We start from the raw sequence: 15,059 nt of genomic DNA, 5'->3' as shown, positions 1-15,059 counted from the left end.
GCTGTTTGCTACTCTGTCTCCCAAGTAGACTCTGAACTCCCCTCTAAAATAAGATTACACATTTCTCATTCTTGCTGATTAGTAAAGTCCACAGAGTAGATATCCAAATAGCTGCTGAATGGAAAGAAGGAAGTGACACATCAGTGAGTAAACATGATTGTGGTAAGATAATGAAAGGGGGGTGGAGTATAATTCAAAACTAATTTGCCTATTTTACTAGGAGTTGCAAGTAACATAGTTTAAATGATGGAAACCAAGGCAAGTGAATTCTAAGAACAATAAGATGTGACTGGCACTGGTAAATACAATAGTAGCTAAGGAAAGAAATCTAGCTAAGAAAATAAACTCAGCGGTGTGTTAAAAAGCCTCAGATGAGAGCTTTAAGGAGAATGTGGATGGTAGAGAGTGGAGACAGCATTGTAACTGGCAGGATTCAATGGAGCTACATATAACCTAGGCTCATGGAACATATGGAAAGGAGGGTAGAACATATGCGATTGTATAATACTCAAAGAGCTGATATGATTATTAATTCAATCATAAAAATGTTTGAGTCTCCTACTATATTCCAGGAGCTGTACTTGCCATTGTGAACTCTATGGTTATTTAAGCACACGGTTTTCTTCCCTTACCACACATGATATTGACAAAGATAATAAAGGCATTAAAATTATCAACAAAATAAAAATCTACTGATTAAAATACATCATGGGAAGGGAAAAATGCAGAAGCTTCTCAGTTTTTACCAGGATTCATTCAGGCCTTAGAGACGTCAAGCCCAGATTCCATCTGGGAACATGGCCAAATACTCATTATCTCTTAGATGTGTCAAGGTGACTAAATTCTAGACAATGATATAGGAAAATTTTTCACCACTTCTGGAGTGTGCCTTTGAGAGAAAGTATGTGTATTCCCCTGAGATTTTCTTCCTTCACACTGGATATAAAATTTCAAAAAATGATTTCATGACCTTGTATGTAACATGGAAGTTATGAATGGAGATAGTACAATCCGGCCTTAAAATAGTGTTGGGCTAACAGCTTATAATTTGTCATAAAATGACCTTCCATCTTAGTTAAATCACTGTATCTTGGATTATTTCTGTTCTTGTTCCTTTTTAGCATGTGTTTGTAATGTAGAATGTGACAAAGACTTTAAACTTTATGTTTGAGGCTGCCATGAGTAGCAGCATAGACCCAGTAGTTCAAACAACACAGCAGGCAACCGTGGCAACAATCGTTGGCTTGGTTGTGTTACAGGCTCTCTTCACAGCTGGAAGAGGAGGATGGAGTGAGAGAAAGAGATGATATCTCTATCTTTTTGGCAACTCTTTAATGGTTACTAGCACCATCAGGAAGGCTTTTTATCACTATCTCATTCAGCTTTAATTACTTTCCAAAGGCCCCATCTTCAAATACCAGAATCAAACTGAAGGTTAAGATATCAACATATGAGTTTGGAGTGGACACTGCTCAGTCTAATAGAAGGCAGAGGAAGGCTGAGTTTAAATGGAGTGGAAAGGCTAGGAAATTTTACACACAAGAAAGTATTTTTGAAGAGAGTGATGAAATATTAGGAAGAAAAGTGCTCCTGGTGAAGTAAGAAAGTATCTAGGAATTAGGGGGAAAGGGAATAGGGAATGACAGTGTGAGAGAACCCAGGAAAGAAACGATGGAATGGAGAAGAGTCCTAAATGAAGTGAAAAGTCAAAGGAGAAGTTTTTTCCTTTCTTTTTTTATGGGATACTTTCTCTTTAAAAAGATTTATTTATTTTATGTAAGTACACTGTCCCTCTCTTCAGACACACCAGAAGATGGCATCAGATCCCAGTCCAGATGGCTGTGAGCCACCATGTGGTTGCTGGGAATTGAACTGGGGACCTCCGGAACAGCAGTCAGTGCTCTTAACCCTGAGCCATCTCTCTAGCTATGGGATACTTTTTATTTACATTTCAAATGTTATTCCCTTTCCTGGTTTCCCTGCCATAAATCCCCTATCCCATCCCTCTCCCCTTCTATAGGGGTGTTCCTTCTCCCCAACCAAGCCCTCTTCTGGCCCTCCTGACATCCCCCTGTACTGGAGGATACAACCTTGGAAGGACCAAGGGCTTCTCCTTCTATTGGTGCCCAACAAAGCCATCCTCTGCTACATATGCAGGTGGAGCCAAGGGTCTGTCTTTGGGTCGTGCTTTAGTCCCTGGGAGCTCTGGTTTGTTAGTGTTGTTCTTATGGGGTTCAATCTTTTCAGTCCTTCAGCTCTTTCAATCCTTTCTCTAATTGCTCCAACGGGGGTCCCGTTCTCAGTTCAGTGGTTTGCTGCTGGCATTCGCCTCTGTATTTGCTGTATTCTGGCTGTGTCTCTCGGGAGAGATCTACATCCGGTTCCTGTCGGCCTGCACTTCTTTGCTTCATCCATCTTGTCTAATTGGGTGGCTGTATATGTATGGGCCACATGTGGGGCAGGCTCTGAATGGGTGCTCCTTCAGTCTCTGTTTTAATCTTTGCCTCCCTATTCCCTGCCAAGGGTTTTCTTGTTCCCCCTTTAAAGAAGGAGTGAAGCATTCACATTTTGGTCATCCTTCTTGAGTTTCATGTGTTCTGTGCATCTGGGGTTATTCAAGCATTTGGGCTAACAGCCACTTATCAATGAGTGCATACCATGTGTGCTTTTCTGTGATTGAGTTTCTGTAATTCTTTTTGTTGTGTGTGTGTTTTTGTGTTTTTGGGATTTTTGTGTTTCCTCTTTAAGTGCTTCTACTTGCTTACCTGTGTTGTCCTGTATTTCTTTTTTTTTTTCTTTTTTTTGGAGCTGGGGACCGAACCCAGGACCTTGTGCTTGCTAGGCAAGCGCTCTACCACTGAGCTAAATCCCCAACCCCGTCCTGTATTTCTTTAAGGGAGTTTTTATGTCTTTCTTAAAGTCCTTTATTATCGTCATGGATATGATTTTACATCTAAATCTTGCTTTTCCAGTGTGTTTGGATATCCAGTATTTGCTTTTATGGGTGAACTGGGCTCTGATGATGCCAAGTAGTCTTGATTTCTGTTGCTTAGACTCCTGCGGGTGACTCTCAACATCAGGTGTTAGCTCATCTTGCTGTTTCTGACAGTGGATTGACCCTCCTGTAAGCCTTGAGTCAGCACTCCTGTAGATCTGTTTTCTTTGAGCTGCACCTTGGTTTGTGTGGTCCGAAGCATCCAGGTAGGTTGCTTGCAGCAGAAGAGTTGATTTTACCTCTGCTTTCAGGTGTATATGTGTTCCTGGAGACTGGCTTTCCGCTCTTGGCACAGGCAGAAACTGGAAGGGTCCTGCTCCTGACTGCCCCTAGTTCCTTGTGCCCAGAGAGCACAGAGAGCACTAGGCTTGTTCTTCTTGGTTCTGGAATGTGGGCAGAAGTAGTTGTCTTCTTTGAGATCTCAGGATTGTTTGCACTTTTGAGAGTCCAGCTCTCTACCCCTGATCCCCTAAAGGAGAACTTTACAAGGGGTTATTATAGCATGGACTAATTTGTGTTTGTAGAGTTCATCTGGTTCTATTGACTGTAGTGCTGGAGAGAAATGATGGATTTAAGTAAGTTTGGTGGTCCAGTTACCACGCAGGTTCTTGTGTATAGAAGCATGAAACGGAGAGGATAATACCATCAGGATAATTTTTTTTTTTACATTTTCATAACATTTTAAGATCTAATAGAAACTATATACAGTAATTTCACTATATCTTTCATGGAAATTTACATAAGTTAAAAGCAAGAATAATTAAGGAGAACCCAGACCTGTGAGCTGCTTTTCTCAGTCACAGTTCACTAGGAAAAGGGGTTTATATTGCCCAATTATGAGGAGCAGAGGAAAGGCTTAAATATGGGCTTTAGATACAGCTGGCCAGACTCTAAGATATAACACCCAAAGAGCTCCGTTCTTGACCACAACCCCACCTAGACATCCATGCTGTTCTCTGTCCTTGGCTTAGGAAGTCCCACTATAAATGTCTTTTTCCCAGGCAATCTCCAATGGGCATTGCACCCCAAAGGCAGGAATTACCTCACGCTGTTCCTTGCAAAGATACCAAAACTTAAATACTAAATAGCCATTCTGCACAGTCTTGGATTATGTTTGTCCATAGCACTCTAAAGCCCCAAAGGAAACAATGAGGTCTGAGTTGTCCCTATTCAGTAAGAGATGATCAGAGATATGCTTGTCTGAAGAATGAAAAGTTCAAATCCAAAGGTGAATAATTCCCAGAATGAACTGTCAACTGGATAGAAGTGGGTTCTGGCTTTCCATTTTCAGTAGCCAATCCACACTGAAGGAATTGTGCACAGGCTTTCTCTACATTTTGAGGTCCCTGGGATCTGCACCGGTCCCCAGCCACCTGCATCTATCCCACGCCTCCGGCAATTTCTGTGACGGAATGGTCTTCAAGAGTTAGAAGAGGATCAAAGCCCAGGGCGGGCAAGGAAGACGGAGGGACACCTTCATTGGATGCTAAGCAGCACCCACAACATCAAAGTCATCAATATTCTTTCAGGGAACTCCAGTGGTAAACTTCCTCCAGAGATTGGGGCATGAACCTATTAGCATAGTACCACCCCAGCCAGGTCCACTGGGGCTGGCTTCCAGATTTTTGTTCACAGACAGTCACCTCATTATCATACAGGCCCTGACAGGGACATCTGAGGAGGTTATTCCATTCAGTGGACAGGCAAAGGAACATGGGATTTGTCCAAGTCATCACTGAACTCCAGTGGTAAACTCTCAGTGGGCTGAAGCTCGCCAGCACTCAAGTACAGATCCACGGGGCTGGCTTCCAGATTTTCTGGAACAGACAGTACCTGCCGAGGAGGACAGTACATCTGAGGAGGCACCTGCAAGTGCAGTGGACAGCAGGGGTCCTCAGAAAGGCTTGTAGTAAGGCAGTGTCTGGTATCGGAAGAGACTGATTGGAGCAGCGAACATCATCCACAAAGGTTAAGCACTTCTGACTGGAACGAATTGTGTGAACCTGTTGAGCAGCCCTCTCTGAGGCCAGCTTTCTGCGTTTTTTCAGCTGCCTGTGTAGAAAGGCTTCTACTCCACAGCATTGACGGTATCGCCTAAGACATTTTCGTCGCTTTAAATTCTCTTTGACCAAAGTCCCTCGGGGCCAGTCAGAAGACCACTACCTAAAGCTTCGTGTTCCACTTTCCAATTATGCAAATAACAGTGCTGCTTCTCTTTGAGCAGATGCTGTAGTCGTTTAAACTGATCAATGTACAAAGATTGCAAACGAATTAGCTTTTCTCTCATAATAAGAGCCACCTCTTCAGCTGTATAGACATCAGCATGTTTTAGGGGATCTTCTTTTTTTTTCCATCTTTATTAACTTGGGTATTTCTTGTTTACATTTCGATTGTTATTCCCCTTCCCGGTTTCTGGGCCAACATCCCCCAGCCCCTCCCCCTCCCCATATAGGTGTTCCCCTCCCCATCCTCCCCCATTACTACCCTCCCCCCAACAATCATGTTCACTGGGGTTCAGTCTTGGCAGGACCAAGGGCTTCCCCTTCCACTGGTGCTCTTACTAGGCTATTCATTGCTACCTATGAGGTTGGAGCCCAGGGTCAGTCCATGTATAGTCTTTGGGTAGTGGCTTAGTCCCTGGAAGCTCTGGTTGCTTGGCATTGTTGTTCATATGGGGTCTCGAGCCCCTTCAAGCTCTTTTTTCAGTCCTTTCTCTGATTCCTTCAATGGGGGTCCTGTTCTCAGTTCAGTGGTTTGCTGCTGGCATTTGCCTATGTATTTGCTGTATTCTGGCTGTGTCTCACAGGAGAGATGATTATTTCCAGTTCCATCCGTTTGCTTTTAGGGGATCTTCTTGATCACTGTCTATGCTATCAGCTTCACTGTCAGGGTCCCCTCTCCATGTCTGACCACAGTAATGGGTTCCTGGTTCCCATCACTCCAGCTGTCTTCATTCAGTATCCAGCTCTCCACTTGGGCTACTCTCTGGGGTCTGGGAGCCCAGCTCTGTTTTAGCAGATGAGCTCAACTGGCACAAGAGAGTTTCACCCACAGGGCCTGGGTTACTCTTCAGCACAGAAAGACACTCCTCTTCTCGGGCTTTGGGGCAGCACTGGGGCACCTTTTTCCATTCTTCGTCAAAATGTAGCTACATTGTTTGAAAAGTGCATTCTTCTCTTCAAGAATAAGGTTAATGGGGCTGGAGAGATGGCTCAGCGGTTAAGAGCACTGACTGCTCTTCCAGGGGTCCTGAGTTCAAATCCCAGAAACCACATGGTGGCTCACAACCATCTGTAATGAGATCTGATGCCCCCTTCTGGTGTGTCTGAAGACAGCTACAGTGTACTCATATAAATAAAATAAATACATCTTAAAAAAAAAAAGAATAAGGTTAATGTAAAACTTCTGCCCCTCCAGACGTGGCTGAGAGCATGCGTGGTGAGTAAACAGGCAAGAAAGGGGCTCCTGAGATCGGGGCACTGGGGTGATCCTCCCCAGATTCGTTGGCAAGACGTGAATCCAAATCCTGCTCATACCAAAACCTCCCTGCCGCTGTACTGCGAAGCTCACTAATTTTTAAGTTTTGAGGAGGAGGTAGTTGGAAGCAGGAAAGAATTTCAGAGAACGAGGAAGTGTGCAATTTCCTTTGGACGCATTGTGTTTGGCAGGACATGAAATCCAGCTGATGATTACGAGCTGCGTGTTCTCCGGAATATTACCATTTACAGGTAAGGTCGATAAGATTTTGCATGGAAAAGAGATTCAGAGATTAAGAAATATAAATTAAGTTTTTAGGCTTTAAAATCACAAAGATAACATGCCAGAGTGGGAACTCTGGACTCTGAAGACAGTTGTCTTCCACACTGGATACGTAGGAAAAAATCATTCAATTTACTAGAACCTCAGTTTTATCATATTTTAAAAAATTAGAGGCTTTACACCTCTAATATATACATTAGATATATTAAAATATCTATCTGGTGTATAAAATTATATACAGCAAAATAATAATTTTTAAAAACACACCTAAGGGGTTGGGGATTTAGCTCAGCGGTAGAGCGCTTGCGTAGCAAGTACAAGGCCCTGGGTTCGATCCCCATCTCTGAAAAAAAAAAAAAGAAAAAAAAAAAAGCACACCTAAATATGCTAGCACAAGAAGTGATGAATAAATGTGTAGCCTCTTCCTGTTGGGCCAAGTTGTTTTGTAATTGAAGTGTATAATAAATATTCACAGTATATAGTGATCAGATGATTTAATACAATGTTTATATTTCAAAATATAGAAAAAGGCAGTTATACTGCTTTGCCTCCTTGGTGTGAATGTACAGGCTGGTGAGTCCTTAGGGATGTTGGACTTGGGTCCTGTAACTCATTTGTCAGCATCTTCTATCTCAGTTTTCTTCTGGAAAATCTATTCTTCATCAGTAGGGGTGAGTTCTGAAGGCAAGTTCACAGCTGTCACCTGCTTCTTGGTTTTTACATTTATGGAAACCCCACCTGGCTTTCTGGAACTGCGAGGGCACCAGTTCATTGTACTGCAGTGAAGTGGTCTGAGTCTAGAGATAGAACACTTCTTTATAGGAAAGTGACCCAGGGTGCCAAGGGGCTCATCCAAACCTCTGGAAAGTGTTTGTGTTGTTAGGACTTAGTGGATTGCCTCAGGTACATCATGGATATTTGATGAAAGTACTTGGCCATGACTAGGGATTTTTAAATTCATTCAATGACCTGGAAATTCTGAAAGACGGTTTAAAAAGTATCATTCTTTTTCATCTCAGGATGTGTTGGGTGTACAAAATGGGTTCTTTCTATAGAGTTACCTGCAGGGATGTCCTTCCTCTCAATATCCCAGAGAAATGAGGCTAGACGTTGGGTTATCTGGGCATTTGTCTCTCTGAGACCTGTGAACAACTGTAAGGAAGAGGAGCTGTTTGGACTCAACACCATTGCCCCGAGAATGGACGGTGGGGTCTTGCCTACATAAAGTGCTAATGAGCCTATTGGAAACCAAGATTTGCCTTACATGGGATTTCGTGTCTATCAGACTATTGTAAAGACTTTCTTTAGCTTTTCCACAGGCATTTATCTTGCTTCTGTTGCTGAAAGGGCAGACTTTTAAGTACATCAGATTATCACTGTGTGCCTCAGGCTCAATGCTGGGTTTCAGTAATGCTAAAACAGAAATCGTGCTGTTCTCTAACTAAACCTATGAATTCTTATTTGAGAAGAGAAATAAAGAAAGATACAAATAGGAAAATATTTTTGTTTTAAATAAGAATTATTAAACAAAAGGTGAGTAATGACAAAACTGAATTGTGCTGAGGATAAAAAGATCCTTTACCTTTTAAGCTTACTTTTTTGTACAAGTTATCTATAGAATAAAATAATTATGGAACTTGAAATTTATCCAGTTGGGGAAGTGGGTAATTACAAAATTGCTTATTGTTTAATTATGTAGTATTGAGGGGTATCTTAAACTTTTGTCAATAGTGCCAAATGGAAGGAGAAGCAGCCCTTCATAAAAGTCCTGTAATTTTCAGCAAATACATAGGCGAATGCCAGCAGCAAACCACTGAACTGAGAACGGGACCCCCGTTGAAGGAATCAGAGAAAGGACTGGAAGAGCTTGAAGGGGCTTTAGACCCCATATGAACAACAATGCCAACCAACCAGAGCTTCCAGGGACTAAGCCACTACCCAAAGACTATACATGGACTGACCATGGGCTCCAACCTCATAGGTAGCAATGAATATCCTAGTAAGAGCACCAGTGGAAGGGGAAGCCCTTGGTCCTGCCAAGACTGAACCCCAGTGAACGTGATTGTTGGGGGGGGTAATGGGGGAGGATGGGAGGAACACCCATAGAGAAGGGGAGGGGGAGGGTTAGGGGATGTTGGCCCAGAAACCGGAAAGGGAATAACAATCAAAATGTAAATAAGAAATACTCAAGTTAATAAAGATAAAAAAAAAAAAGAAAAAAAAGTACTGTAATTCTAACCACAGCTAATGTTTATTTAGAAACAATTCATTCATTAAAATCATACTCTAATTTGTGTGCTTCTTTCTTTTAGTAGGCAAAACTTGCTGAAATAAATTGGTTTGTTGTAACAAAAGTAAAATAAGAACAAGTAGTTATTAATAATCTGTTCTACTGTTCAAATTCCCCAAGGTCAAATCTCACTAATGTTTCTAATATATCATTCTGCTTTATATAATCAAATAGCTCATTAGAGAAGATCAGAGGATTTGAAAGTGCTTTAAAGATCATAACCAATGTCCTTCTTTAAAAATAAGATCAAAGTGGACTCATGTCAGGAGATGCTTTGCATGTGCTTTTCTTCTGTATTGTTCTAAGTGGTGCTCATTGACATTTGCTGCAAGTTCATCTTCAAACTAATGATAAATTCTTGAACACCACATTATTCATTCAACAAAATTCTTGACTTGTATGACTGGCAATGTGAAATCCAATACTACCTGTATTTCTCTTTAATTCCTTGCTTTTGAAATGCTATTACTAAGATAGTGCTTTCAAATCCTCAGGTATGAGCTGGGGATATAACTGAGTGAATAGAAATTCCCTAGCATTTAAGAAACTCTGGTCCTATCACTAGCCACACATATACACAGGGAGGGTAAAATACTATGTATGTAATGTATGGGGCCAGATTTTAAAATGTGAACATAACTGTTTCAAACACTTATTGAGTACTTCATTAGTGAGGCCAGAACTATACAGTGTACATTCTATAAAGAGAAGTAAATATGGTCTTTGTACTTGAGAAGGTTTTGGCCTAAATGGAGAGAGACCATGCATATACATATAAAACCATAAGAAACCCCTAAGAGACAAAGTGAGTATAGTGGAGGGAAGCAGTTTAGGGCATTGAAAAGGCTTCCTATGGAGACGGAAAGCCTGGAGTGGTGGTGGGTATCAAAGCAGGTAAATGAAAGAACAGCTTCTCTGTGGACAAAGCTTCTTGGAGTAAGAGGCTACCTGTGTCAAGAGACAAGGACATATCAGCATAGTTATGCCACGCCAGTGCATAGGTGGAGAAAAGGAAGAAGGAAACAATCAGAAGTGACATGAAAGTGAATATCTAAATTATCCACTTCTCATTAGACATGTGCAGCAGGGATCCATTTTCAAGCCTTTATTTTTCATGTTTGAAACAAAAGGGCATTAGTATTTAACTCTATTGTAAGAGCAGGCTAGTTTTTGGTGGAACAAATAAATAAGTCCCAAATCTTAGTGAAATACCAGTGTTTCATAATATTGCTTTCAATTTGCTTTCGAGGGATATGCTGGCTAGTCTTACGTCAACATGTGACAACACAGACTAGAATTTTATGAATGGAGGGCAACAAAATTGAGAGAATATTTCTGTAAGACCTGACTGTAAAGCATTTTATTACTGGGTTACTGCTGGTTGAAGGCCTAGCCATCGTGGGTGGTTCCATCCCTGGGCTGGTGGTCCTGGGTTCTATAAGAAAGCAAGCTGAGCAATTCAAGAGAAGCAAACCAGTAAGCAGAACCCCTCCCTAGCCTCCGCATTAGCTCCTGCTTCTAGGTTCCTGCCCTCTTTGAATTCCTCTCTTGACTTTCTTCAGTGATTAAGAACTATTCTCCGCAACTTGCTTTCTGGTCACTATGATTTACCCTAGCAATAGAAACCCTACTAAGGCAAGCAGGAGAAGGGGTGGGATCCTGTGCAGGAGGAGATCTGTGTGGTTTGAATAAGAATACCCCCACCCGCGTATATGCTTATTCATCGGGGAATGGGATCCTTGAGAATGATTAAGAGGCATGGCTTTGTTGGAAGAAGTGTGTCACTGGGTGTGGCATTTAAGGTTTCAAAAGCCCACAGTAGGCCCAGTGTTGCTTTCCCTGCCTGCTCGCTGCTATGCTCCCTGCCATGATGATAATGTACTAAACATCTGAAACTGTAAGCAAGACCTCAACTAAATGCTTCTTAAAATAAGAGTTGACTTGGTCATGGTGTCTATTGATTAAGACAAGAACTATGGCTTATGTTCTACGAACTTACTGACTTTCTACCGGTTTCTACATTCATATCAAAAGGAGAGAAAAGGAGAACAGATGGTTTTCCTGGGCCAGATTTGGAAATGAGTTAAATTTGCCCATATTTTTAAGACTAGGAGCAACAACATAGTTTGGGTTGTCAGAAGATTAGAAGCAGTTTTTGGTACCTGTGAGAAAAATGAAATGTGGATGTTGGGGGGCTGTGAATCTGGTCTTGAGTGGCCCCAAGTTCTATGGGAAGCAACAATGGATTGATATGTTTTATTGATCTTGTATCCAAATTCCCCTTCATGGGAGCTGTACCTTTGTATGTGCTAGTTGATTAATAACAACTCAATAAATGGATAAATGAAGGAATTGATTTTAAAAATCATTTACTTTTCTATTGACTTTCTCCTTATATTGACAACAAATTCCTTAGTTGGAAATTTTTTCATATTTTCATTTCATCATGAAATGTCATGATATGGGGATAATCCATGCAAGTAATTTAGTGCTGTGCATAGCAATGGGTCACCACACAATTGAAGTGAATAAAGAATGGGTCCTCCTGGTGATGCCAAGATAGAGAAACAAAAGAAAACAAACAACAAAGAAAAAAACAAAGCCCTGGGACATGGGGAGCCATAGACATTTTAAACAGGGAGAGAAAGGTTTGCCTGTGTTTATTTTAGTACACTGCTACACACACACACACACACACACACACACACACACACACATATTTAAAAAAAAACCTATGATACCACCAGAAACCAGAACATTTTGCTTTCTTTTTTTTAATGTTTCTTTTGTTTTGTTATTTTCTTCTTTTTCTTTTCCATTTTTTGAAGTTTCCATATTTTATTGGATTTTTTTAAATTTACATTTCAAATGTAACCCCTTTCTTGGTTTCCCATTTATAAACCACCCATCCCTTCTCCCTGCTTCTATGAGGGTGCTCCCCAACCTATACACCCACCTCTTCCTGCCTCGCCCTGTCATTCCCCTATACTGGAGCATCAAGCCTTGGCAGGTCCAAGGGCTTCTCTTCCTGTTGGTGCCCAACACGGCCATCCTCTGCTAAATATGAAGCTGGAGCCATGGGTCTGTCCAAGTGCAGTCTTTGGATGGTGGTTTAGTCCCTGGGAGCTCTGGTTGGGTGGTATTGTTTTTCTTATAGGGTTGGAAGCCCCTTCAGCTCCTTCAATCCTTTCTCTAACTCCTCCAATGGGGACCCCATTCTCAGTTCAATGGTTGGCTGCACACCCACCATTGCCTCTGTATTTGTCATGCTCTGGCAGAGACTCTTAGGAGGCACTTATATCAGGTTTCTGTCAGCATGCACTTCTTGGCATCAGCAATATTGTTTGGGTTTGGTGGCTGTATGTATATCGGCCAGATCCCCAGGTGGGGCAGGCTCTGGATGGCCATTCCTTCAGTCTCTGCTCCAAACTTTGTCTCCACATCTCCTCCTATGAATATTTTTGTTCCTTCTTCTAAGAAGAAGTGAAGCATCCACACTTTAGTTGTACTTCTTCTTGAGCTTCATGTGGTTTGTGGATTGTATCTTGGGTAATTTGAGCTTTTGGGCTAATATCCACTTATCAGTGAGTACATACCATGTATGTTTTTTTGTGATTGTTACCTCACTCAGGATGATACTTTCTAGTTCCATCCATTTGTCCATGAATTTCATGAAGTTACTTTTGTGATAGCTGAGTAGTACTCCATTTGTAAATGTAGTACATTTTCTGTGTCCATTCCTCTGTTGAAGGGCATCTGGGTTCTTTCCTGCTTCTGGCTATTATAAATAAGGCTGCTATGAAAATAATGGAGAATGTGTCCTTGTTGTATGTTGGAGTATCTTTAGATATATGCCCAGGAGTGGTATCACTGCGTCCTCAGGTAGTACTATGTCCTGAGTATAGGCGGGAAAAAGCAACATAACATTCCTACCAATAGTTCTTAGAGCTGCTTTTTCTCTGTCTTCACTTGTAATATTTTTTCTACTTATGATAGCTATCCTGACACAGATAAGAGGTATTGTTTTAATTTCTATTGGGATGACTGATGCTATGGATATCTTAAATAAATCTATTTATCATTTATGTGTCTTCTTCTAAAAAAATGACTACTCAGATCCCTTTCTGATTTTGATTGTGAACCTTCACCTTTAATGGGTGAGTCATTTCTCCTGTAACTGGTCAAATTATGTATTTGTTGCCTTTTTATTGCATTGTGTGAGTTCATTATGCATTTTGTATAGTAGCACTTTATCAAGTGTATACTTCGCAAATAATATATTTCAACATGTACATTATCTCGTGCCTGTATCTTTTTTTGTCTTTATTAACTTGAGTATTTCTTTTTTTTTTTTTTTTCGGAGCTGGGGACCGAACCCAGGGCCTTTTGCTTCCTAGGCAAGCACTCTACCACTGAGCTAAATCCCCAACCTCAACTTGAGTATTTCTTATTTACATTTTGATTATTATTCCCCTTTCCTGGCCAATATTCCATTAACCCCTCCCCCTCCCCTTCTCTAAGGGTGTTGCCCTCCCCATCCTCCCCCCATTACTACCCTCCCACCCACCAATCCTTTCACTGGGGTTCAGTCTTGCAGGACCAAGGGCTTCCCCTTCCACTGGTGCTCTTACTAGGCTATTCATTGCTACCTATGAGGTCAGAGTCCAGGGTCAGTCCATGTATAGTCTTTGGGTAGTGGCTTAGTCCCTGGAAGCTCTGGTTGGTTGGCATTGTTGTTCATATGGGGTCTTCAAACCCCTTCAAGCTCTTCCAGTCCTTTCTCTGATTCCTTCAATGGGGGTCCCATTCTCAGTTCAGTGGTTTGCTGCTGGCATTCGCCTATGTATTTGCTGTATTCTGGCTGTGTCTCTCAGGAGATCTACATCCGGTTCCTCTCAGCCTGCACTTCTTTGCTTCATCCATCTTATCTAATTGGGTGGCTGAATATGTATGGGCCACATGTGGGGCAGGCTCTGAATGGGTGTTCCTTCTGCCTCTATTCTGCACTTTGCCTCACTATTCCCTGCCAAGGGTTTTCTTGTTCCCCTTTTAAAGAAGGAGTGAGGCATTCACATTTTGGTCATCCTTCTTGAGTTTCATGTGTTCTGTGCATCTAGGGTAATTCAAGCATTTGTGCTAATAGCCACTTATCAATGAGTGCATACCATGGTGTTTTTCTGTGATTGGGTTACCTCACTCAGGATGATATATTCCATTTCCATCCATTTGCCTATGAATATCATAAAGTCATTGTTTTTGATAGCTGAGTAATAGTCCATTGTGTAGATGACCACATTTTCTGTATCCATTCCTCTGTTGAAAGGCATCTGGGTTCTTTCCAGCTTCTGGCTATTATAAATAAGGCTGCTATGAACATAGTGGAGCACGTGTCTTTTTTATATGTTGGGGCATCTTTTGGGTATATGTACAAGAGCGGTATAGCTGGATCCTCAGGCAGTTCAATGTCCAATTTTCTGAGGAACCTCCAGACTGATTTCCACAATGGTTGTAGCAGTCTGCAATCCCACCAACAATGGAGGAGTGTTCCTCTTTCTCCACATCCTCACCAGCATTTGCTGTCACCTGAGATTTTGATCTTAGCCATTCTCACTGGTGTGAGGTGAAATCTCAGGGCTGTTTTGATTTGCATTTCCCTTATGACTAAAGATGTTGAACATTTCTTTAGGTGTTTCTCAGCCATTCGGCATTCCTCAGCTGTGAATTCTTTGTTTAGCTCTGAACCCCATTTTTTAATAGAGTTATTTTTCTCCCTGCCGTCTAACTTCTTGAGTTCTTTGCATATTTTGGATATAAGGCCTCTGTCAGCTGTCGGATTGGTAAAGATCTTTCCCCAATCTGTTGGTTGCTGCTTTGTCCTAACCACAGTGTCCTTTGCCTTACAGAAGCTTTGCAGTTTTATGAGATCCCATTTGTCGATTCTTGATCTTAGAGCATAAGCCATTGGTGTTTTGTTCAGGAAATTTTTTCCAGAGCCCATGTGTTCCAGATGCTTCC

General features: G+C 41.6%; 1 pseudogene; it reads right to left on the bottom strand.

Moving 5' to 3' along the window:
- Window positions 1–4,179: 4,179 nt before the first annotated feature.
- Window positions 4,180–6,529, bottom strand: LOC116914371 (annotated as a pseudogene).
- Window positions 6,530–15,059: the final 8,530 nt, after the last annotated feature.

Source organism: Rattus rattus, chromosome 13 (genome assembly GCF_011064425.1).
Source record: "Rattus rattus isolate New Zealand chromosome 13, Rrattus_CSIRO_v1, whole genome shotgun sequence".
Taxonomy (NCBI): Eukaryota; Metazoa; Chordata; class Mammalia; order Rodentia; family Muridae; genus Rattus; species Rattus rattus.
Note: the sequence above shows the minus strand (reverse complement) of the source record. Positions and strands in the feature narration are given on the sequence as shown.